Here is a 25,814-nt window from a genome sequence, read left to right as displayed (position 1 = left end):
TTGGGTGCCGAGCTGGCAACTCGACAGCATAAAACTCCACTGCCAATCATGAGTAGACAGGTGATCTGCTGTGGTGACCCCTAACTGGGAAAAGCCGAAAGAAGAAGAAGAAGTTTAACACCAATGTAAATGTACCTCATACTAGCAGGTAGTATAACACCCATCTCCTGTAATGCCTGTGCCTAAGTTGCAAGGAATGTAACACCTGTATCATATTGGCAGGTAATGTGACATCTGTCTCACACTGACAGGTAATGCAACAACTGTCTCACACTAACAGGCAATATAGCAATTGTCTCACACTGGAAGACAATGTAACTCCTGTCTCACACTGAAAGGCAGTGTTACACCAGTCTCACATTGATAGACAATGTAATGTGTCTCACACAGAAAGGCAGTATAACACTTGTCTCCCATTGACAGGTAATCTAACAGATGTCTCACACTAATGGAATATAACAATTGTCTCATTCTGAATGGCAGTGTAACACTTATCTCACATTCACAAGTAATGTAACACCTGTCTCTCACTGACAGGCTTGTGACACTTCTCTCACACTTGTAGACAATATGTCACTTGTCTTGATCTCTCTCCAATACACTGACCTCAGACCACCTCCAACTATGTAGTGTGTGTACATGTGGTTTCACTGTTCTGAGAAACAAACAGAAGTTGAGGAAATGCTAGCTAAGTCTGTTACTGTGGAGCAGCTGAAGAAATAACATCAAATCCAGCATGCATCATATCCCCTGAGTATTTATGTCCCCAATAAGTATTACATTTTTTGCTTACTATAGTACCTAGAACATGATATCCACTGCCTGCTGAGAGCATCCTGCAGACATCACATCCAGTTTCTTACTTAGCACCACTTGGTATCTCACCAAAAGGTTGCCAACATCTCTAGCACACATCACATCCACCACAATATGATGTCCTCAGCAGGCTTCATAACCTACTGGCTACCTACATCTTCCAGCATACTTCAAGGGTTAACTTATGTCTACAGCTGACTTCATACCCATTGTCTGCAAACTTCTCCCAGCATGCATCACATCAGGTAATCACTAATATCTGAGCAGGTATCACATCCACTGGATAACACAAGCTGACAACTTGCATTACAACAGGTAGTAACCAATGTCCCCATCAGGCTTTATATCCACTGTATACCTCCCTCAGGGAGCAGACAGTATATCCAAGACCTAATTATGCATGTCAGAAGATATCCCAGCAAGCTTCACTATAACCTGTCCTATCAAACTCCATTTTCTATGTCCCATGGTAGGCATCCTACATTGTGCCCCATCACTGAGTGCATCCACTGCCTTATGACACCCTAGAATGTAAACATGTACTGTACACCTATGTTCTGCAGCACACATATTATCCGGATCCCATCTATGCCCTCTAACATACATCACTCAAGGTGTCTGTCCACATTCCTCAATGGGCATCTCATTAAGTATCTATCTATGCTTTCTAGTTCATCCATTTTTAAAGATTTATGCTGAGCTTTCTGACAAAAGGCAACCACATTATAGACTTATACAACACCCTGGCATCTACATATGGCTATCTGTCTCTGTGTCTCATACATAACTATTGTTTGTAAGGCTCTGTACAATACATTTGACCTTTTCTAAGCTATCAATTTAGTAGATGTTCTGCTTCCGTGGAATACAAGAGATAACTTAAAAAAGCATTTTTAAAAAAGCGATTTTGAAAGAAAGTTTGGCAAAAAATGTCATTTTGTGATTTGTATATTAGTTTGTAACCCATTTAAAGTAAATTCTGACAAAAAATGGTGTGCATACTTTACACACTAATGTCCTGACCAGATGTAGTTGTTGCCGTGTCATACATATTTCTTTTCCCTGATCATCCTGTGTACAACCCATAAAGTTAGAAAAGAGATCTCAGTTTGCAGAATCAGTCGACACAACTGAATAAACTAAAGAGCCATGACTATTTTCCTGCCCTTCTAATATTTGCCTTTAATTGTAGTACATATCACGGTAGCAAACAAAGTTATTTCAGATAGGAAAGATATCATTTTAGACCATGTGTAAACTGCTCTTCAACCTCTTGCACTCATCCATAGCACTCTCTACTGTGGGAAATCTTATAAAATTGTTTTAGATGAACACACAGCAAAGAAAATAAACAGAGTGACTGTAGAACCAAAAAAATATGTTAGTCAATCACATTTTAAACATCTGCATTAACCAAAGAGTTTGTATAAGAAAGTAATGAAGCATTTTGCAGAAAAGGCACATGGTGTGTGTACATTTGCATTCTCTATTTCTGAGAGCTGTATTCTCAGTGCAATGGCTATAGCAATAACAAGGACCCTTAGGAACAAACCCACCACTGTTTCACTTAATGAATGCATTTCTGGTACTGTTGTAGCACAGTAAGAAAATTCAGTGCTCTGCATTGTTAATCTCCTGTTGATAATTTCATTGACACAACCATTAGAGAAGAAACTGGAATGGAATGGCTGGCACTGGATTAGAATTCTGTATCATTCCTGCCTGTACTTAACCTGGAATACAATCCTGTGTCATTCCTCTCTGTATTTACCTATTATCATTGCTGTCTGTATTTACTCAGGTAAGAATCCTGTATTATTAATGTCTGTACTTAATTGGATTAGAGTCCTGTACCATTGCCATCTATACTTACCTGGACTAGAATCTTATACCATTGCCATCTGCATTTACCTGAATTAGAATCCTATCATTATTGTCTATATTTAGGTGGATTAGAATCCTATTTTGTTGCTGTCTGTGTATTTATGTGGATTAGAATCCTAAATTATTATTTGTATTTACATGGATTATAACTCTGTATAACTGCTGTCTGTATTTACCCTAGTCAGAATCCTGTATCATTGCTGTCTGTATTTATCTAGATTAGAAACCCATATCGCTGCTGAATTCATTTACATGGATTAGAATCATGTATCATTGCTGTCTGTACTTACCTGGATAACAGAACCCTGTATCATTATCTGTATTTACCTGGAAAGGAAAAATACAGACTGGTTTGATGTGGTCTGTGAAAGGAAATGCTGCATTATTTTCTGTTCATTTCTTTTCTAGTTCTCAAATGTTCATTTGGGATATTGTTCAACGGAAAACAGATTATTTCATATTTCCTATACATAACAGATCTTTAACTAGTATGCAACACACTTTTAGCCTTATCACATTAGCAGGTTTGGTTACATTTACTGTTACTACATTCACAGGAATTTAAAACTTAAAAACAAATTAAAACCATTATGGAAACTGGTGACTCCGACCCTGACAAAAAAGCAAGTAAATCGTAGTCGCAACTCTTTATTGAATGGATGTTATAGGTTCATAGGCTAGTACTAAGCTAACTGCCCTTCTGAGCCATTTTAAGCCTAGTCAATTATCCCTTGTGAGACTAAAACCCTGCACCTTGTGTTTGTAAGGCAAACACCTTAACCATTAGGCCACCCTCCCACCCCTCTATCTGAGGAATTCATAATTTTATGGTATGTGTAATTTCTTGGTGTATGGAAACATATCTGAGTTTGCTGAATATATTAATAAAAGGGTATCATTTATATTTCAGGACTATATTTACACTGGTGTGCGTTGTGCAAAAATTCTAGGCAGAGAAAACTGAAAGTAATTTTTGCAAATCTTGCATTCATTATAATAGTCTGTTAATGTCTTACTCTGCATACTGACCGTTTCACAAATGCTCATTCTTTTGTCCCATCTTCCTTTAAGGCAGACACTACTAACCAATCCAGTGATGAGGTTTTTCCCTTTGTAAAGCTTGAGTCACAGTCCAGCCTCTTGAGATGCAAAATGTGGTATCCCTGCTGAGCCAAGAAGTCTCCCTTTTCAGTTCAATTAATGAGCCATAAATAACCCGATGAAAGTGTCAACAAAGAAAGCAATTTATCATACCTTGTCACAGGAACGATTCATGTGAAGAGAATGCTCATTCACAGCCCACGGTATGTTTAAGATTTATTCCTGGCCTGGTACCCCCAAACAAAATTTATCATGAGCAAAAACCCTCACAGGTGCAGAGCATTGACAAACAAGTTGTGAATACTGTTATTTTATCAAGACTATCCTTTCTGAGAAGAAGCAGATGCCAAAAATGAATATTCTCTATTAGAAGGTTTGTACAGCTTGGCATGTTCTGGCATACAGCAACATTTGGATAAGCTTATTATTTTAGTTTGTGAATTATGTTTAAAATTAAATTAGCAAATAAATAAAATGAAATGTTTTGTGACAAAAGAAAGGTTTGCTTATATTGTGCAACTACTCAGTCAGATTTTTGTAATAATTCTTAATGTGGTTTGTCCATTTGAAACTGTTTAAGCAAGCTGCTAAAAACAGTCATTTTATAATTAAAGTACTAAAACTGAACACATCAGTATAGGAAAGAAAAGTAGGTGTTATAGCAGTCTTTCTTACTCTAGTCAGTTCCCACTCATCGATGTAAGTAGTGCTGGAGAGTAGTAATGTCCATGCATTTTATAATTCATTAAGTGTTGCCTTTAAGCAGTGACCAAGGCTAACCGAATCAACACAGCACCATAGGAAAAGATTCTGAAATTATTAACAACACATTCTTAAGCCCCTATTGAACACTCTAAACACTTCCAAACTACTTTCAGAAATGTACCCTCTTTGAGTTAGTACCCATTCATCCTATGTAGGTGCATTTTGTAAAAGTACGTATGATTACACATTTCACATAGACACACATCACTAATGTCCTAAACATCTGGTTTGCTTAATAAGATGATGCTTATCAATGTGAAGGCAATTACTGGACACTAATTGTTCCAGACATGTACTCCTGCATCAAAACAGAATCCCAAGCAAAGTGGCATGTTTTGCAGACCTTTTATTGTTACCTTTCCAAAGTATCTGTTTTATAATAAACTTCTTAATCTTCTTAATAGTGTATCCTAAAAAGAGAAATGAGAATCTAATTTTGTTCATTATGTTATATGTTTTAACATGTTAGGATAGAATCACACAGTACTAACCAATCAAAAATCCACGTGGTAAGAAAATTACCCAGCATCATGTGTTTTATGTATAATATTTTACCAGTTCATTTAGTGGCTGTAAGATTAGCATGGAATAAGACCCCTATTTTAACAAATGTTTACTTGTATGTTAGCTCACACACTACACACAGATAGAGACTTGGATATACATATTGTAAGAATGCTTCACATCTGTGGAATCGCATCCTTCATGATGAAGAATCTTGTGAGCTACAACATCAGTGCCCTGAGATGCCTAGCTTTTATGTGATACAGATAAAAGTGATACAGCATGACAAAACTAGATTTGCACAATAGATGGTCTAATATAGGTAGAGATTATGACTTCTAATGGAAATATAAAACACTGTTGCATTACTAAGCAAAAATATGGCATGGTAATGCACTATATTCTTTAACTGGGATGAAAATGAGGCCATTCTGTTTTTCCACTTTGCTGAGCATGAACGCAAAAGTCTTTTGCAAACCCCATGTGGAGCTTAAGCCATCTGGATATGTGGTATTCATTAGGTGTGGGTTATGCCCTACCTTAGTTAGCCCCTTGACAGTTTGAAAATGAGAACTGCTTCAACAACCTTAGGCAGCAGACACATTAGAAGCTGCAGAACTATCAAAACCCATCAGGTACCTTAAATGAGTGCTATGTTATCTGTATATTGCTTTACGGTATATTAAACATTGTCTTACCTATATTTATACCCATATTTACATTCCTGAATTTTATTTATCATTAAATTGTAAGCACAGAGCAATACAGAGCTGGCTGTACTGCTTAAATTTCTAGTCTATCTTTTTTAGTACCTTAGGGTGGGTTCCATAACTGAGAAAGTTAGAAGGTTTGTGTGTGGGATTATTGTAAATGTAATTATGTTAGAAGGTTTGTGTGTGGGATTATTGTAAGTGTAATTATGTTAGAAGATTTGTGTGTGGGATTACTGTAAGTGTAATTACATTAGGATTGTGTGTGGGATTATTGTTAATGTAATTAGGTTAGAAGGTTTGTGTGTGGGATTATTGTAAGTGTAATTACGTTAGAAGGTTTGTGTGTTGAATTATTGTAAGTGTAATTACGTTAGAAGGTTTGTGTGTGGGATTTTTGTAAATGTAATTATGTAAGAAGGTTTGTGTGTGGGATTATTGGAAATGTAATTATGTTAGACTACATGCCCTTACATTGTTGCTTCTGCTCTGTTTTGATAAAGAAAACTACAAGACAAGATAGAAACAGCTGCAGCTTTAGCAATGGCTAGCAGGCATGGCCCTCAGTAATACATTGTTCCATCTTAATTTATTTATTTATTTATTTTATTTTACATTTGTTAACCGGGAAAGTCCGACTGGATACATATCCATTTTCAGCGGAGGCCCGGGGAGAAAAGCTCCAAGTTATCCAAAGCATTTAATAGCAATATTAATAGAGATTTTGATATATAGTAGCAACTAATTAAATAATTAACATGAAAGTAGCAGTAAAATAATTGCAAGTTCTCAAAAAGCATTTAGTACCAATATCAATAAAAAATGTAGATATTAGTGAGAAATAATTAGGTATTTAACAAAGATATAGCAATAGATCTATTTACAAAATTATTGTAGCCATTTAGGGGGAGAAATTGAGGTTAAAATGATCTTAGGAAGTTAACACTTGGTCACAGTCAAAACGTTAGTTGAATGTCCGTAGTTAAGATATAAAAATCTTTATGTAGCAGAGATTGATTAGTCAGGAATTTAGTAGAGGTATATCTGAAGGATACCCTTTTACAGTTGGTAAGGAAAGAAAGCTAAGAGAGGTTTGTGGGATAATGATTATTTAGTTGGGGTTTAGACATGGACATAGCCAATGTGTAAGCATGTGTGTTTTTAGAGCTTTTTTGAATTGAGGCAATGAGCTATTGGAAGTTATTTCTGGAGGAAGGGAGTTCCATTTTTTCCAGTAAAATTGGAGAACAAGGAATCTCCAGTGGTGTTGTTTGCTTTTATAGTTTGAACTAGCATTCTGCTGGATGAGCGGAGGGATGTTAGATTATTATAAGGTGTGATAATATTAGTTGAACTGGAATACTGTTTGGTTGGTATAGGATTTTATGAGTAACTATGAGTTGGTTGTAGTTTATTTGATTGGGTAGTTCTAGCCAACCTAGTTTGTGAAGATTGTTACAATGGTGGGTTCTGTATGTGGAGCCTGTGGCAAATCTAGCTATATTGTTATAGCAGCTGGTTATCTTGTTGAGGTTTGATTTAGATAGATTAGTGAGGATGGGTGAGGCATAGAGAAGTGAGGACAGAAGATGTGTGCAAGCTATGATGGTTCTGGTGGTTGGGGTATTTCTTAATCCTGTACATGGATCCTATTTTTTTATTTACTGTTTTGATGGTTTTGTCTATGTGGGTGTTAAAACTAAGATTGCTGTAAGTGATTATACCTAGTAGTTTGGTATTTGGTTCAGGAGAAATTGTGGTTCCATTGTTTGAAGAGACTGTAAATATTGGTGGTGTTTGCTTTTGGGTGGGGGTGAACAGTAGTAGTTTGGTTTTATTTGGGTTCAGGAGGAGTAGACGAGTATTAAGCCAGTTTTCTACTTTGTTAAAGGTAGACTGGGTTAGGGATTGTAATTCTGCTGGAGTAGAGGCAGTGCAGATTAGTGTGGAATCATCTACATACTGTATGGAAGTTGCCTGTGGTATGGTTTTGGGTAGTTCATTGATGAAAATAGAGAAAAGAAGTGGACCTAGAATGGAGCCTTGGGTTATGCCAAGGGCGACAGGTAGAAGGGAGGGATAGATTATCTTTCCACAAGACAGCTTGTTGTTGACAATTTAGGTATGAGTGGAACCAGTTAGATACTGATTCGGCTACTGAGAGTGAGTTGAGAGAGTCTAAGACTAACCTGTGGTTTACCATGTCGAATGCTTTAGATAGATCGAGAAAGAGGGCAGAGGAGAGCAGATTTTGATTATGATTGTGGTTGATTGTGTGAGAGAAGGAGAGAAGGGCAGTGGTAGTACTATGGGCTCGTCTGAAACTATGCTGGGATAATGCTAGGCGTGAGTTGTGGGTGAGGTGGGCTAATAGTTGCTTCTGTATGCATTTCTCCATTATTTTGGTTAGGGGAGATAGAATAGCGATTGGTCTGTTGTTTGAAAGTTCTGTGGAGTTCCCTCCTTTATGAAGTGGAATAATGTGTGAGATTTTCCAGATGGAGGGGATGTAGGATACTTGATTCGTTCGGTTGATTAGGATGGAAATAGGATAAGTTATCACTTTAGCTGCCTTTTGTAGGAATTCAGTCGGGAGTAGGTCAGTTGCAAGGGTAGTAGGTTTTAGTTTTTCAAGTAAAGATTTGATAAAGTCTGTGGGGATAGGCTCGAATTTTAGGGGTGTGGAGTTCATATGAGTAGATGAGGTTGTATAAGAAGAGGATGGTGATAGATTATTGGCTAAAGATTTGACAGTTTCAGTGAAAAAAGTGTTAAATGTATTTGCTACTGATTCAGGGGGAAGTAGTGAGGTTGATGAGGGGATAGGGGTAGTAGATTTTCCTGGGTGGAGTAGCTTATTTAGACCTGACCAGAATTTTTGAGGCTGTGTTTGGTGTTTTTGCTGTAAATTGAAATAGTAGTTTTGCTTATCTAACATAATAGATTTTTTTAGTTTCATTTCTTATCTGTTTGTATATTATGTGGTCAAGTGGGGATTTGGTGGCTCTCCATGAGTTCCATGCTCTATTTCTAGACGCAAGTTTTTGTTTAGTAGTAATGGTTAGCCATGGTGCTATTCTGTGTTTTGTTCTATATCTACGTGTGGGAGCGTACCTGTCTAAGATGGCTAGGAAGGTGGTGTTGAATTCTGAGACTGCTTGGTCAAGGGGTAGTGTTTTAAGTTTGGCCCATCTACATAGGCTTAGATCATTTAGGAAATTATTTAGGTTAAAGTTCTTTGTGTTTCTGTGGGTTATAAAGGTGGTTTGGTGGGGTATGTCTTCTCTTTTTCGAATTATGTAGGTTAGGAGGTGATTGTTCATATCTTCAGGTAGGGTTCCTGTCTTGTACAACTGAGGGTTATTATTTATTAAGATCCAATCTATAACACTTTCCTTTTTGTTGGATTTGCAGATTCTGGTAGGAGTAGTAATGGTTTGGGAGAAACCATGTAAGTTAATATGTGTGGTTAGGAACTGTGCTGAACAGGTTTTCCAGTTGATATTAAAGTCTCCTAGTATGACTGTTTCTTGGGGGTGGGAGGAGGATAACCACTGGAGTGTGCTTTCTAAGGTGTTTATGTTGTTGCCTGGGGGAATATAACTACAAACTATGTTTATAGCTTTGTTTTTGTTGAGTTGAATTCTTGAGACTATTATTTCAGTGTTGGTTGCTGTTAGTTCGGGGGGATGTTTAATGTAGTTAGTTCTAGAGAGGATTTATATAGGATGGCTACTCCACCTCCTTTTTTAACTTTATGGTCAAGTCTAACTATATTGTAGTGGGGGGGGTAAGATTTCCTTATCAGGGATAGTGGGTTTAAGCCAGGTTTCTGTAAGGCAGAAAATGTCAGGCAAGTGTATGTCTATGAGTGCATGCAGGTGATGAAGTTTGTTGTTTATACTTCTGATATTTAGGTGACAGACTAGGAATTATTTTGGGGCATTACGTGAGTTTCTTATGTTAGTAGGGGTTTTATCTATGGGGTTACTGGTAGTTGGTGACTTTGGGCCTGGGTTAGGATGGATGTCACCATCGGCTATGAGATTATGTAAACTTTGTATGAGTTTGGGGAATTTCAGTAAGAGTTGGTAATAATTCTTTGTTTTTTGGGTATAAGTAAGATGGTTGTAGTGGTTGGAGAGGTTTTGGAGCTGAGCTAAAGTGGGAGTGGGGATATGTAGGTGGAGGAGTTTGTGTCAGGATGTAGATTGCTGTGCTTGATGTGGAACGTTGATAATTAGGCAGGTATTGGAAGTCATAGGCAGTAAGGAGATGAAGTATAATAAGTAGGGGTATGAGGTAGTACAGTGGATTTGTTTTTTGTGAAGAGGAGGGAGTTCTTGGATACATGGTGGCTATGATAGCAGGAAAGGCTAAGAGATATATGGGAGTGGTGATGGATGAGGTGGTGCGTTGGAGATTTGGTAATAGGGGAGTGGGTGTATGGAAGATGGTTTGTGATTGGTTGAGATTGTTGGGAAAGTGTGGCCAATTAGTGAGGGGAGTGGTTAGGGTAGTATAAGTGTAGGAGTAGTGGGGCGGGTGGGAATTGGGGGCAGGGTAGGGGAGCGGAGTGAGCCCAAAGGGCGAATGGAGCGGGAAGAGCCAAAGAAGACGAGAGTCAGGTAAAGCAATCAGTGGAGTGTTGATTGTTAAGGTGAGTTTTCCAAGGAGATAGTACTTTGTTCAGTTTGATGGAGATTTTAAGGAGGTAATGCTTGATATAGCTGAGAAGAATATAGAAGTTGTGGAGTAGGATAGGGGCTATCAGAGGGTAAAGTAGGGAGTTTAGTGGTTGATTGAGTAAGAAATAGCACAAAGTATAAATTATTTCAGAGGGAGAAGACCTGGGAGAAGGGAGCCACCTAGTGGCTACGGCAGGTACTGCAGCCAAGGCTACTCACAGGGCTTGCAGCTCTAAAAGTAAAGGCAGGTTACTGGGTAAGGGAATGAGATTATTTAGTCTGTTGGTTGGGTGGGGGAAAGGTTTGGCTGCTAATTACACTTTTTTAAAATTACATCTTATTTAGCTGTGTAAATGAACTAGCTCTTAGATGAGTTTTAGCCATGATCCAGGCCACAAGGTCAAGTGTAACTGAAACACATACATGGTGTTTACAATAGCCAGTGAAACAGTATGTTTTTGGAATATGGAAAGACACTGGAATGCATGCAAAAATCCCATGCAGACAAGGGGAGAACATGTAAATATCATGCAGTCCATGAAGAGAGGTCAGGACTAAACCTTAAACTGTGTGAGACAGGGGTCTTATTCAATCAGCTGCCATGTTAGCAAACTGAAGAGCAAGAATATATTAACCCCAACATTATGCACTCTGACCATGATGTGCAGCAGGGACATGCAAATGAGTATGTTAGCATTCATTGATTCACTGGAGGAAACAGCCACCAAAACACAGTTCAGCAAAAAAAAAAAAAAAAAAAAAAAGACATTGGTGTAGCAACATATAAAATCACTCAATCAACAACGCATAAAACAGTAACATAAGTACTGCTTGCCGCACAATACTCATCAGAGCAATATAATTTGAAGGGAGGACCTTCCACAGACCCAGGCAATTACAGACCCATAAGTCTGATCAGCCTCATATGCAAAGCCGTAGAAAGACTTATCATGGAATTAATCAATCAGGACATAGAGAACCCTCCAAACACTGGACATGTCTCAGTTTGGATTTGTCAAGGGCAAGGCATGCTCACTTAACCTGGTAGATTTTTTTTTAAAGTTTACCAAAGAAAAAAAGGCAAAATGGTACAAACCACATACCTCAACTGGGTGAAACAATTTGACATAATTCCCTACTCAGGCATAGTAGGAAAGCTAAATAAACTGGGAATAAAATCCAGTGTCATCTGATTGATTGCCAACTGCCTCATAGATAGAACACATATAATCAAAATAGGGGAAGTTACCTCCACAAACAGACCAGTCACCAGTGGAGTCCTCCAGGGTTCTGTTAGGGATCTCTCCTGTTTGGCATATACTTTTCTGAAGTAAAAAATAATACCAAAGAGCTTTAGGTGACTAATATTGCAGATGATACATTCAGACCCCAAACTGTGAGTAGCAAAGCCAAAGGAGGTGGAGTTTCAATATATATTAAAGACATACACACCTCCAGGCTGGTCCATCAGTATGAAGCATATGAATCACACCTGGTGTGGTTAACTATTGGCAAGACCCCTATTCAAATCATAGCTAGCTACAGGCCCCAAAATATGACTCAAGATGCCCACTCTGCCTATCTGGACCTCTTCGAATCTATCAATATTCAACCCTTTACCCTGATTCTGGGTGACTTTAGCTACCCAACATAGAGTGGAAGAACTACTCTTGCCAGAACACAAATGCCCAGAGATTCTTCAATTTTGTCAATGCAAATGCCTTGGACCAGCTAGTCGATACCCCTACAAGAGGTGAAATTATCTTGGACTTGGTATTAACCAACATGAGTAACCACTGCAGCATCCCTACAGTATCATCCTCCCTGGAAAGATATGACCATAAAGCGGTTACTTTCAAAGTTACCATCCCCCCCTCTAGCTAGGGTCAAACATTAAATCTTCTCCAAAGCTGATTATAACCTCCTGAGGGATGGTATAAACAGCTTCACAGCCCCCTCTCCCTCTGTAAGAACTGGCACTAATGTCCAAATCTACACCAAAGTACTATATGAACATTTATATAGATGCATGGAATCAGGAATACCTGACAGGTTTAAATCATACTCCGCAAGGAAGAATAAACCTGTCTGGTGGACACCTGGAATAAATAAACTGTATACAAAATGAAAAAAAATTGCTGTCCAGGACCAAGAAGGAGCAGGTGCCCAACTGGAAGCAAACTCTTCTTAGCGTGAACAAGCAAATAACACTAGTGAAATCCTCCAAAGCAAAGCTGGAGTTCAGATTGGCCACATCTACTAAATACGATCATAAGGCCTTTTTCACATACATCCACAGTGTCAAATGAAGTAACCAGATCTGCTCAGAACTGGTGGTCAAGGATGTGATACAGGAAAATATTGCCCAGCTTTCTGGACTTTTGTAAATAATTCTATGTCATTTGTGAATATTGATATGATTTATACAGAACTGTATGTTATGTACTGAGCTAAGATGTGTCCACAGTGTACCATGCTGGAACATAGAAGATTAACCTGCAAAACTTAAGAATAGTTGAGGTTAACTTACTTTATAGCTGGGCCATAAACAAATGATGCTATCTCTCAGTTTCGGTTCAGTAGCAGACACAATGTCTAGAACTAGAAGTTTTTGTATTGTCTTGAAAAAAATAATTATTAGGTTTAAGATGTGGAGGTGTTTTATTGCTTTATGACTTCCTAGCAGATGCAAAGATCTGAGAGATATGTATTTCTCACACAGAGTTGTTAAATTCTGTTAGTTTCTGTTTAGCCTAGGAATGGGTCAGGTGACCGAGTGATGTCATCCAAGCTGGCTCAGCAGTAATGTTTGATATTAATTTGGGAACTCTCTCAGAGAGAGACAGGGCATTTTGTATTTTCATAGGTTCATAGGTTCATAGGTAGGTACTAGGCTACTGGCCCTAGGGCCTTATAAGCCTAGCCAAAAGGTACCCTGGCTTTTGCCACCCAAGAAAATTATTTTCCTGTATCCCTGTCAAGCAGAGCCACAGAGAAGATCCCTGGGGTTAATTTCCTATTTCCTATCCAATCATCAATATTTTTCTTGAAGAGTGCTAATGAGGAGCTTTGTTTAAAATAGATAGGTAGTTTGTTCCAGATTATGGGAAGTCTCTGGGACAGGAATCTATCCCTCCAGCATGTTCTGTTTATTGTGGTGACAAGGTTTAGGTCCCTAGAGCATGTAGCTCAGCGGGATTGGGATTTGTTTAAGTGGAGCATGTCCAACAGCTCTGGGTTTGACATAGGTTTGTATGTTAGGCAGAGATCGCCTCTGAGTAGGCGATATGCGATGGAGTAAAGCTGGAGTTGTTTTAGATAGTCTGCGTAGGGCATCTGTTTGAGACTGGTAATTCTCTTTGTGAGGGATTTCTGTGGCCTTTCCAGTTGTTGTATATGTCTTGTGAGGTACATACCAAAAAGGGTGTTGTACTCAATAATGGTATAATGTATATATATTTGTCTTGGACCTAGCAAGTACATCCACTCATCATCATCATCTGCACTTGCCTTGCTGCAAATAATATTTAGGGCATAGTATCTCTTTTAGATGTAGATAGGAATATAGTAAAGATTAGTTTAGATGTTTTCTGCATTTGAGACTGTCCTGGAATGTTGTTTTACAATTTCCAGTGGTTTTGAACTTTGAACTTACTGTGTTGATTGACAGAGTATTGTCATGTTCTTTTATTATTTATTATTAAATAAGTGTAAGCCTATCTTTGTAGCTGATATTTGTGAGATGCATTTAAACTTTTAGAGTACTTGCATATGTATTTGGTGACACTGTACAGGCCACTCTTAAATAGCCTTGCAAGTCTTGGTCAGACTACCATTTGGATTAATAGTAACATTACACAGCAGGATTGGACACCCTTTGTAAGGACTTTATAGTAGCTGATAAGTAGGGGTTGGTGGCACTGGAAACCAAATTATAATCTGGGCAGAAGGGGGCATAGCTAGCAAACCTATGCCAGCCTTCTCCAGGTGTGTGTGTGTGTTTGTATATAAATCAAATCTCAAAGTGTGTGTGTGTGTGTGTGTGTGTGTGTGTGTGTGTGTGTGTGTGTGTGTGTGTGTGTGTGTGTGTGTGTGTGTGTGTGTGTGTGTGTGTGTGTGTGTGTGTGTGTGTGTGTGTGTGTGTGTGTGTGTGTGTGTGTGTGTGTGTGTGTGTGCTACTTGGACAGGAACGCAAAGTTCTGGTTGGACAGAGAGGGTGCTGGAGGTCTTGGCTTGGCCCGTCAGTTGAGATCTTAACTATTTAGCTGTGCCAGTGGGGAGTCTTATTGAGAATCTGGAGAAAGAGTGAGAAACCACCCCCAGACTGACTGTGGTCTCTGTGTGTTCTTAAGGGAAATTGCACTTTACTGTGTATGTACTTGTTATACCCTCAATGTGTATGTCCCCTAGCTGTTGCCAGTGGTGAGAATTGAGGCTCCTTGAGTACTGGGCCAGAACAAGGGGTATCACATATTAATTGTTGGGCAGTGGTGGGATATCCACATCACATATTAATTGGTTGACAGTGGGATAGCCACATCACATATTAATTGGCTTGTAGTGGTGTGAATATTTGAATTCCTGTACCTTGTGTACAGTGGTCACTTAATGTGCTTGTATGCTCAATCAGTCACACAGTGAACAGAGTTTCACAACACAATTGCTTTATTTATTTATTTTTGTTAGCTTAGTTAGGGAGAGCAGGCAAGCATGTCAGCAGAGGAGTATGGCAAGCTGACAAAGAGCCAGTTGGCTGAGATGTGCCAGGCTAAAGGACTGGTGCATGCCAACTTGACTAAGGCAGAAATTATTGTAGATTTGGGCACAACTGCATCACAGACCAGCGATCAGGAGGAAACCAGGCTGGCCTTGGAGATGTACAACTCTCAGAAACTGGACAGCTCAGCCTTTCCAAATATGACTTAAAAATCAGTCTGGAGTTAGAGACTTGAGCTGGAGGCCAAGCAGTTGGAAAAAGAAGCAGCAGAGAGACTGAGATGTCCAGAGGCTGAGGAAAATGAGAAACAGTGATGTCTAGAGCTTGAGGAGAAGGAGAGGCAGAGGTAACATGAAAAGGAGAGGTTGACTCTTCACCAGAGTCATTGAGGTAATGGGGAAGGGAGTAACTGAACCCCAGAAGCAACAAAGGTCAGTAAATTTCTTCCACAATTTACAGAGGGGGATACTTTTGCTAGTTTCATTAATATGTTTGAGAGGGTATGTAAACAGTATAATGTTGACCAAGGGCTCTGAGTATGGTTCCTGACCCCCTTACTCCATGGTAAAGCTGTAACTGCTATTTCTAAATTGTCTGATACTGATTGCTTAAATTATAATATTGTAAAGAACTGCCTTTCAGAATGCTTTAAGTGAACACCTGAAGCTTATAGGAAAAAGTTTCATGAGCATAGACACAAGGCAGATGAAAGTGTGTGTGAATATGTTGTTGAACTAAGCACTTATTTTCATAGGTGGGTGAGGGGATGTCAGGTCATCACTTTTAAGGGCTGGCAGACCTTTTGCTGAGGGAACAAGCCCTTAGCACTTTGTCTGAGGACATGAGAATCTGGTTAGCTGATAGACAATGCAATAATGCAGATGAGTTGGGGAAGAAGGGAGACCTATACCTAGCAATCAGGGCATCACTGAACAGGAAAGGGACACCCAGTGCTGCTCATCGGTCTAAGGGAACCCATGATGGGCATCCCAGACTGCCCCAACAGAGTTTGCCAGTAGCAGGGGAAGCCTCTAGTCCAGGTACACATCCAGGACCAAGGGTTAAATGTTTTAAATGCAACCAGTGGGACCATGTAGCATATATATGCCCATGGAGGCAAGGTGGGGAACAAATGGTGGGAGAGCCAGTAAGTGGGAATGACAAAATGCCAGCAGTAAGTTGTCTCGAGACAACAATGTTACTAAACTACCACAAGAGGTTATATCCTTTCTTAGTGGATGAGAAAGAGCAAAAAACAAATGAACTGTTGGCTCCAATAAAGGCTGTCCCTCCAAAATGTTCCTCTTTTCAAGGGAACAGGTCAATCACAAGCACTTCACTTCACTAGTAAACACACATGAAAAATCCAAAAATTAGAGTTTATTCACACACAAAAAAAAAATAGCAGGAATGAAAGACCTAGATATACCCAGCATTTGTTACAAAGTTAGGAGTAGGGCATACTCCAGTTGCTATACCAAATGAGTGGTGTATTTTGTTTATTGTACTATATGTTGGTCATATTACATTGAGAAGATGGAGCGTAACTTGAGATTACATATATATGAGCATGTACGATATTAACTCATTAACTCCAAGTAGCTTCTCACGGCGCTTGTGTGCTTAAACCCGAGCGCACTATGAGAAGATACACATTTCAAGTCATTACCTCTGAGTGCCTTCCACAAGCAAGACAAACTTTCATGCAGATTTGTAGTTCACCTTAATGTAAAACATGCTGAAATCATAACTGAATGTTTAATTTATCTTCTGTAGTTATGATTCAGTGTATTTTTACATTAGGGTCGCATTAGAATTTTAGTATAAAATTCCGTTTCAAAGTTCTTGATAAAGCAAGTGGTGGCAGCCAATCGGATTCTTGCAATCCAAGCCACCACTTGCATAATACCTCCACCCCCAACCTAAATTTCTTTTGTGTTCTCCCAATAAAAAGATGGTCCAGCAGCAGGTATTATCTTTCTTTTCGCAAGGAATTGGAAATTTCACCTGCTACTGGATCCTCTATTTTATTTTCATCACTCCAGAATTTCACCGATTGCAATTGAAGTAGTTCCCGTTAAGTTTGCCCTTTATTTTGTTTCTTCCGGTAAGGTTTGATAATTTTTTTTATCTTTTTTCCGCTTCCTAAGCCTGTCTTATAAAGTGTGGTTCAAATGAGTAGAAATATAAAAGTAAATGCAATATAAAAAGTTATGTATCTCTGGCTGCCACCATACCTCGATTATGAATGTTGTGAGCATAACTGTTAGCAATGGAATTTCAGTAACAAAAAGGCACAGCACGACCATCCATGTAAAACAAGGTTTATTACTTCAAGCTTTCAAGTTGAAACTCTTTTTCAAGAATGAATCAGTACATTAAAACCACAGAATAAATATAGAACACCAGCCAATCACATAACATATCTTATAAACACATTATATAATTATACAATTTACATAATTAATATAGTTGACTAAACCTAGTTCACTAAAAAACTTTATTAAAAACAATGGCCAAACTAATAGTATTAAACTCATTTTGAAATTAAGACAAGCATATGTTAATTAAAGTACTACAGTTGTCCTGTGGAGCTTTTTAGGCAGTAATGAAATTTGTTAAGTTGACCATTGTTTTTAATGAAGTTTTTTAGTGAATTAGGCTTAGTCAACTATATTATGTAAATTGTATAATTATATAATGTGTTTATGAGATATGTTATGTGATTGGCTGGTGTTCTATATTTATTCTGTGGTTTTAATGTACTGATTCATTCTTGAAAAAGAGTTTCAACTCGAAAACTTGAAGTAATAAACCTTGTTTTACATAGATGGTCATGCTGTGCCTTTTTGTTACTGGATTTAATTTTGTGTTAGTTCACCAATACGTTTAGCTGTTCTGCACCTGCTTCCTGGACTTAGTAATGGAATTTCAGTAATATTCTCTCAATTGCTTCTGCTAACCAGGACCTGAATACAATTCTGGTAAGAACTTTTAGTATCAGTGAATTCTGCAACTTTTAGTTAATGTAACGTGTTGCACCCGACGAGATCACACGTCACTGTAGAGTAGGGACTGGGTGACAATTTTATTTTATTTTATTTTTTATTTTACATTTGTTGACCAGGCTAGTCTAACTGGATATATGTCCATTTTCAGTAGAGGCCCAGGGAGATAAGCTCCGAGACATAAACAAAGATATACAACTATAATAACAATAACAAATAGGAAAAAAAATATTTATACAACAAAAAAATTTCATCTGCTTTTACTGTACTTGTGTTTTTACCTACTTCTTTTTACTTTTGCATCATCTTAAAATACTCAATTGTATTTATTACTGCTTGGTGTAACTCATTCTAAGCCTTTTGGTTTAAACACTTCGGACCAGTTAGTTGTTTTGCACTGAGAGGGTTTGTGGTCTGCACTGTTGTGGCAGAACAGGTAGCTTACATCCTTCTAGGTTGAGAACTGCTGATTGAGGGCTCAGTGTCTGTTATTCTAAAAGTGTATTAATTCTGGTTTAAGCACTTGGGCTTTCAAGCCAGTTATTTTACATCAAGAGGGTTCGTGGTCTGCACTCTTGTGGGAGGAGAGGCTGGACTCTGCCCTTCTGAGCTGGGAATTTCTGGTTGAAGGCTTATAGTGCATGCATATCTGAACTGTTTCTTACTGAAGTTGGTGCGCCTTGTTTGCTGTGGCATAGACTGGATTCGGGCCTGCTGGATCTAGCTTTGTTTGTGTAACTTGAGCACTAATCCAGACATTCTCTAAAGTATTCAATGGTATTTATTACTGCTTGGTTGTAACTTGATTAAAGTGTAGCTATCATTCAAGTCTTTTGGATTAAGCACTTGGGCTTCAGACCAGTTGTTTTACATTAGGAAGGTTTGTGGCAAGCACTGTGGTGGCAGGACAGGTAGCTTTCATCCTTCTAAGTTGGGAACTGCTGATTGAGAGCTCAGTGTCCAAGTGTATTAGTTCTGGTTTAGGCACTTGGGCTTCAGGCCAGTTATTTTACATTAAGAAGGTTCGTGGTCTGCACTCTTGTGGGAGAAGAGGCTGGACTCTGCCCTTCTGAGCTGGGAATTTCTGGTTAAAGGTTTATAGTGCCTGAATATTTGAACTGTATCTTACTGAAATTGGTTCACCTTGTTTGCTCTAGCATAGACTAGATCCAGGCCTGCTGAATCTAGCTTTGTTTATATGCTTGTTGTTTGTTTGCTTGTTATTTCCCTGGAAGCTAATTCCACCTAATACGCAACTTCTCAGCGCTTCTGTGGATCACAAGTGATATCTGCATTGCTTACTGTACTTATTTCCTTGTTTCACTTGAAAGAAAGTTACTGTTTGTCGTTTTTGCATTTAGTTACTTGTAACACATTGCACTCAAGTTACCTGGCACTTGCTCACTAAAGCAATCATATAAGTCAGCACTAAAAATTAAAAGCACTACACCCTCACTCCCCACTGGTCCTTGTTTTCAATTAAGGAATTCCCAATATTATTCTAGCATGTCCAAAGGTCAGTTGTCAATCTTCTCTCCGGTCCAGCTGGTGAATCTGGGAATCTTGAGGCAATGTTATAACTGCCTCATGTACACAGACAGCCCTCTCCTCCTCCCACATAACACAAATACTTGAGAGATGCAGCTATTTAGCCAAACTGGAGGCTGAGCTCTCTCAACTCAGGACTGGCAAGACCAGACAGGAGGAGAAGGCAACTACACACACCACAAAACCAGCCTCACATAATGCTACCACTCCACTGAATCAAACACATAAACACACAAAGACATACTGGAGGCTCTGAGTAAAATTTACCTAAACAGCAGAGGCCTCCAAAGCAGACACCCAAACAACTGCTACCTCAAGACACCCCACAAGCAACACATAAACCACAAAAGCAGTGTGCAAAGCAGTCACAGCCTTTAAGGCCAAATACAACACCAAACATACTTGTCATAGGTGACTCCATAGTCAGACACACTGACGTCCCACTCACCAGGCTGAACAAGGAGAGGGTCACAGTAAGCTGCCTATCGGGCGCTAGAATCCGCCACATAACACAAGCACTCGGGTCACTCCACGGCAAGTACAAATATGACACAGTCATTGTCCATGCTGGTGTGAACGACCTGAGACGTACCTCCCTGGCCTACATGAAAAGAGACATAGAGGAGCTCTCTGATTATGTAGCCCAGGCAGGTATGACCCTAACCCTGAGCAGTATCCTTCCTTCACCAAGAATGATGCCACAATATAGAGACAAGATGATCAGCTTTAACAATTGGCTTAATGTCTGGTGTCATTCAAAGGGGATCCAGTGTCTGTCTGCCTGGGATGACATGCTTGACAAGCCACGCTGCTTCGCAAGGGACGGCTTGCACCTGTCACCCCTGGGATTCCGGATATTGGCTAAGGCTCTTGCCACCTCCATAGTGCCTTTTTAGGCAAGGCTCAAATTCTAAACCTACCACCCTAGAAAACAAAAATGGGAAGAAACTGAGGGTAATGCTGCTCAATGCCAGAAGTCTAAATCTCAAAATGCATGCACTCGAGGCCCTTCTCAGTATGGAGAACATCGATGTCTGTGCTGTAACTGAAACCTGGTTCAAGGCTCCTGAGAGCACCCCGGCACTATTAGGTTTTACCTCATATCATGCTCCGGCCCCAAAACCCGGACCACACCACAAAAGGAGGGTGTATCCATATTCATAAAGGATACCCACACCTCCAGGTTGGTGGCAACGCACGAAGCTTCGGAAACCATCCAGGTGCAACTAACCATAGGCAAAACTGCTCTACAAATTGTAGCATGCTACAGGCCACCCTCTCAAACTCAGGAACCCCACACAGCCTTCCTGAAGACACTGGAGGGTATAAATGTATCTCCAAACACCATCATATTGGGTGACTTCAACTACCCGAATATAGACTGGGAACATTACTCAAGCCCTAACTTTCTAGCCCAATGGTTCCTGGAGTTCATAAATTCAAATGCCATGGAACAGCTAGTCACTGTTCCCACGAGAGGAGAAAATATACTAGATCTCATTGTCACAAACATGGGGACAAAATGCTCCACACCGAAGTATATCCCTCATTGGTGAGATCTGATCATAAACTAATCTCACTGGAAATCCACATCCCGCCCCACCCCAAACAAAAAAGACCATAGTGAAGAACTTCTCTAAAGCAAACTTCACACTACTCAAGACTGGTGTGGTATCCTTCAAGGCCCCTGAGCCAGTGGAAACCACAACCCAAGCTGCGGAAGCCCTTACAAATGCCTTCTATGAACACCTCCAGGACTGCATGGATCAGGCAATCCCAAATAAAATCAAGACTCTTTCCACAAAGGGCAAACATCCAGCCTGGTGGACCCCAGCCATTAACAAACTTTACAATAAGAGGAGAAAGCTATTACATGATAGAACAAAATCCATAAAAGGGAAGTCATCCCTGATCATTATTAGTAAAAAATACGAGCACTCATAAAATCAACTAAGGCCAATTTTGAGAGAAAAATTGCCATGGATTCAAAGGACAATCATAAGGCCTTTTTCAGCTATGTTAGGAACCTGGGTGGAAACTCCCAGATATGCTCAGAATTAGTCCAAAATGATACAAAAATCACTGAACCCACAGACATTGCCAACATACTGGCAGACCGGTTCAGTGCAAACTTCACCCCCCTCTCCCCCCCTAAAGGAGAGATAACTATCCCAGCCGAGTGTAGCCTCCCAGACATCTCAAATGCGCAGGTGAAAGCTGCTCTCTCTAAAGCTAAAAACACAGCATCAATGGGACCGGATGGTGTCCCCGGCTGTGTGCTACACGAGCTAAATGAGGAATTAAACCCGCACATAAGGCAGCTGTTTAATCTCAGCCTTACCACAGGATACGTGCCCAAGGAGTGGCGACGGCAACTGTGGTCCCACTCCACAAAGGCGGCACCTCACGGACCCTGGTAATTACCGCCCCATAAGCTTAACAAGTCTAGTCTGCAAAGCTATGGAGAGGATCATAATGGAGCTCATAAACAAAGATATAGGGGACTTGCAGACATTGGACCCGACCCAGTTTGGCTTTGTCAAGGGAAGATCATGCCTTTTGAACTTGGTCGACTTCTTCAAACAGTCACCAAGGCCATTGATGGGGGAAAGGCAGTCCATACAGCCTACCTTGACCTTGCAAAGGCTTTCGACACAATACCCCACTCGGGTATTGTAGAAAAACTTACCAGCTTAAATGTAAACCCATATGTCACAAGATGGGTTGCAAACTGGCTTAAGGACAGAACCCACAGGGTTAGAGTTGCTGGCGCTGTGTCAAACTCCAAGCCAGTCACAAGTGGTGTCCCACAGGGCTCGGTCCTTGGCCCCTATTGTTTGGCATCTACTTCTCAGAAGTACAGGCCAACATGGGAGGACTTTGGCTGACAAAGTTTGCAGACGACTGCAAACTGGGCGCCCGTAGTGGAAAGTGCATCGGACACGGATATCCTTCAGAAGGGACTCACGGAAACAGATAGCTGGTGCCAGAGCCATGGCCTGAAGTTAAACGCCAAAAAGTGTATAGTCATACCCTTCGGGAAAAACAAGGTAACCCCAAGCTACCATATAGGTGGCAATCCACTAATCACAGAAGAGGTTATCAGGGACCTGGGGACCCAGGTTGACAGTGGCCTTTCTTTTGACACTCACATTGCTAAAGTGGTTAGAAAGACCTTCTACATTGCCCACCTGATCATGAAGGGATTCACATCCAGATCTAGTGAGGTCATTGTTCCCCTGTACTCTTCACTTATCAGACCAATGATCGAGTACAATGCCCCATTCGGGATGTATCTCACCCGACATCTGCAGCAATTGGAGAGACCCCAAAAGTTCCTCACCAAAAGGATAAAGGGACTCCAAAATCTGTCATATGCTGCCAGATTGAAGAAACTCCAGCTCTATTCAGTCACATACCGTCTGCTCAGAGGTGACATGTGCCTGACATACAAGGCCATGTCCAACCCGGAATTAATGGACATGCTCCACCTCAAATAATCCAAATCCACCAAAACCACTAGAGCAAGTGACTTAAACCTTAGCACGGATATAAATAGGACGTGCTGGAGGGATAGATTTATCACTCAGAGACTCCCTATGCTGTGGAATAAAATCCCGGTCCATGTGAGGCAGAGCACCTCGCTGACTCTGTTCAAGAGAAATCTAGACCTGTGGATGGGAGATTGTAGGTTTACCCCGGGAATCATCTCTGTGTCACTGCTGGACAGAGGCACAACAAACTAATGGGCACAGTATTTTTTCATATAAGGGGTGGCGTAAGCCACAAAAATTTGGGCTAGGCTTATAAATGCCTTAGGGCAGATAGCCTAGTATAAACCTATGAACCTATGAACAGTAACATATGTAGTACAGCATACAGGTTAGCATAGGATATTCAATGAGGGCGAGATATATGCATCTGTTTGGAGGGTCGTGAAGTAACGGAAGCTTGCTGAAAATCCAATAGTTTTAGTTCCGAAATAAGCTTCCCTAGTGGGAATGATGGGCTGGAGTATCTCCAGTAGTAAGAGAAAAGCGGCAGCAATTCTTTCTTTCTTTCTCAGCAATTCCTTCTGCTACTAAGTTCGTTCTCATAGATGTCCATTCTCATAGATGTGTAGTTGTTTGCTGCAGAGAGTATTGCCTAATGTTGTCTTTCATGCTTTCAGATAACTGTGAATGGGAAGCTAGCAACCTTAGGGACTTCAGTGCAGAGACTTTTTTTTTGTAACTGAATCTAAGCTTGTCCTTGCTGCTTATTGTCTGGGTATTGTACAGCAAAGAAAGTTTAATGTGCACTAAGCTGGACTAGAAGAAACGTGACAGGCTAGCTCCTTGTGCCCCAGGAATCCACAGGTTGTTCACCCTTTGAGTTGCTGTATGGGCATAGGGTGAAGGGAGCTCTAGATTTAATTCGAGATGAGTGGGAGGGTGAGTGTGAATCCCACAAGGAGTCTGTTGTGGCATATGTCCTAGTCCTCAGGACAAGGCTCAGGGAACTCATGAGCTTGGCCCAGGAGACCCTGACATAAGCCCAACAGCAGAAAAAGATCTGGTATGACAGGAGTGCTCGAGCTAGAGAGTATGACGTAGTGCAGCAGGTAATGATTCTCATTCCTGTCAGACATAAGCTGCAGGCAGCTTGGGAGGGACCCTACAAGGTAGTAAGGAAGGCCAATGATGTTAACTACATAGTAAGACTGCTAGGCAGGAGGTAGGGGCATAAATTATACCGTGTTAATATGATGAAACCTTACCATGATAGGGAGTCCCTCCTGCTAAGTATTTGCAGTGTATAGCAGGAGAAGTCTGAGGGGGATCTGATCTCCTCAGTGAGGGTCAGACTGACACCTCAGTGGAAGGGGTAGCAATGTCTCAGCAGCTATCGTCTACCCAGATTCGAGAAATCCAAGCAGTGTTACAGGAGTCTGGGGACATGTTCACTGGGAAACCAGGGTGCACCCACCTGGTGCAGCACCATGTGGATACAGGATCCCAAAGGTCTATTAAGCAGGCCCCTTATAGGGTGCCTGAGTGAGTCAAACAGACTCCGAGGGAAGAGATACAGGAAATGTCGGAAGTAGGGGTAATCCAGGAGTCCAGCAGACCCTGGGCCTCCCATGTGTTGCTGGTACCAAAGAAGGAAAGCAGCACCAGGTTCTCTGTGGACTACAGGAAATTAAACAGTCACACAGAGTCAGATGCTTACCCCATGCCTAGGACAGATGAAGCCCTAGAGCAGCTGGGTGGGGCTAAGTATCTTACCACTATTGATCTTACCAAGGGTATATATATTAATGCCTCAAATTCACAACCACAACCTAAGTGAAATACTACAAACAGCACTACAATTGACACAATCTTAGCTGATTATTACACTTAGAGAAAAAACATAATTTGAAGGAGCAGTGAGATCTCTACTGCCCATTGAAAGATGCAAAGTCTATGACTTGAATAGAGACCATATAAGTACACCTGTGCATATACTGATATATGCATATGCATTCACTTCATACTGCAAACACAAAAACTGAAAAAATGAAACTTCATATATAGAGATAGAAAACACTGAAACTGACACTGAAAACTGAAAACTCAAAACACTGAAATTCGAAACACTGAAAACACATATCATACATATACTGAGAATAAACAACATAAATCATAGCACTTTCCACCAAGTGTAAGCAGGGGGGCAAGCCCACCTGCACCCCGCACACCCCTTGCTACCTAAATATATCAACTCCAAGGTTGCAATTATTGTAGTGAAGTGCAATCTTGGAGTTGATATATATAAGTAGAAGGGAGTGTGGGGGTGCAGCCCCCCGCATGGGGGGTGCAGGGCGGCTTGCCCCCCTGCTTACACTTGGTGGAAAGTGCTATGATTTATGTTGTTTAAACTCAGTATATGTATGATATGTGTTTTCAATGTTTTGAGTTTCAGTGTTTTGAGTTTTCAAGATTTTGAAGTTTCAGTGTTTTGGATTCAGTGTTTTGAGTTTCAGTGTTTTGAGCTTTCAGTGTTATGAAGTGAATCCGAATAAACACATATGCATACATAGAGATAAGTG

The sequence above is a fragment of the Protopterus annectens genome, chromosome 7.part0 (assembly GCF_019279795.1).
Source record: "Protopterus annectens isolate FY-2018-M chromosome 7.part0, PAN1.0, whole genome shotgun sequence".
NCBI lineage: Eukaryota > Metazoa > Chordata > Ceratodontiformes > Protopteridae > Protopterus > Protopterus annectens.
Note: the sequence above shows the minus strand (reverse complement) of the source record.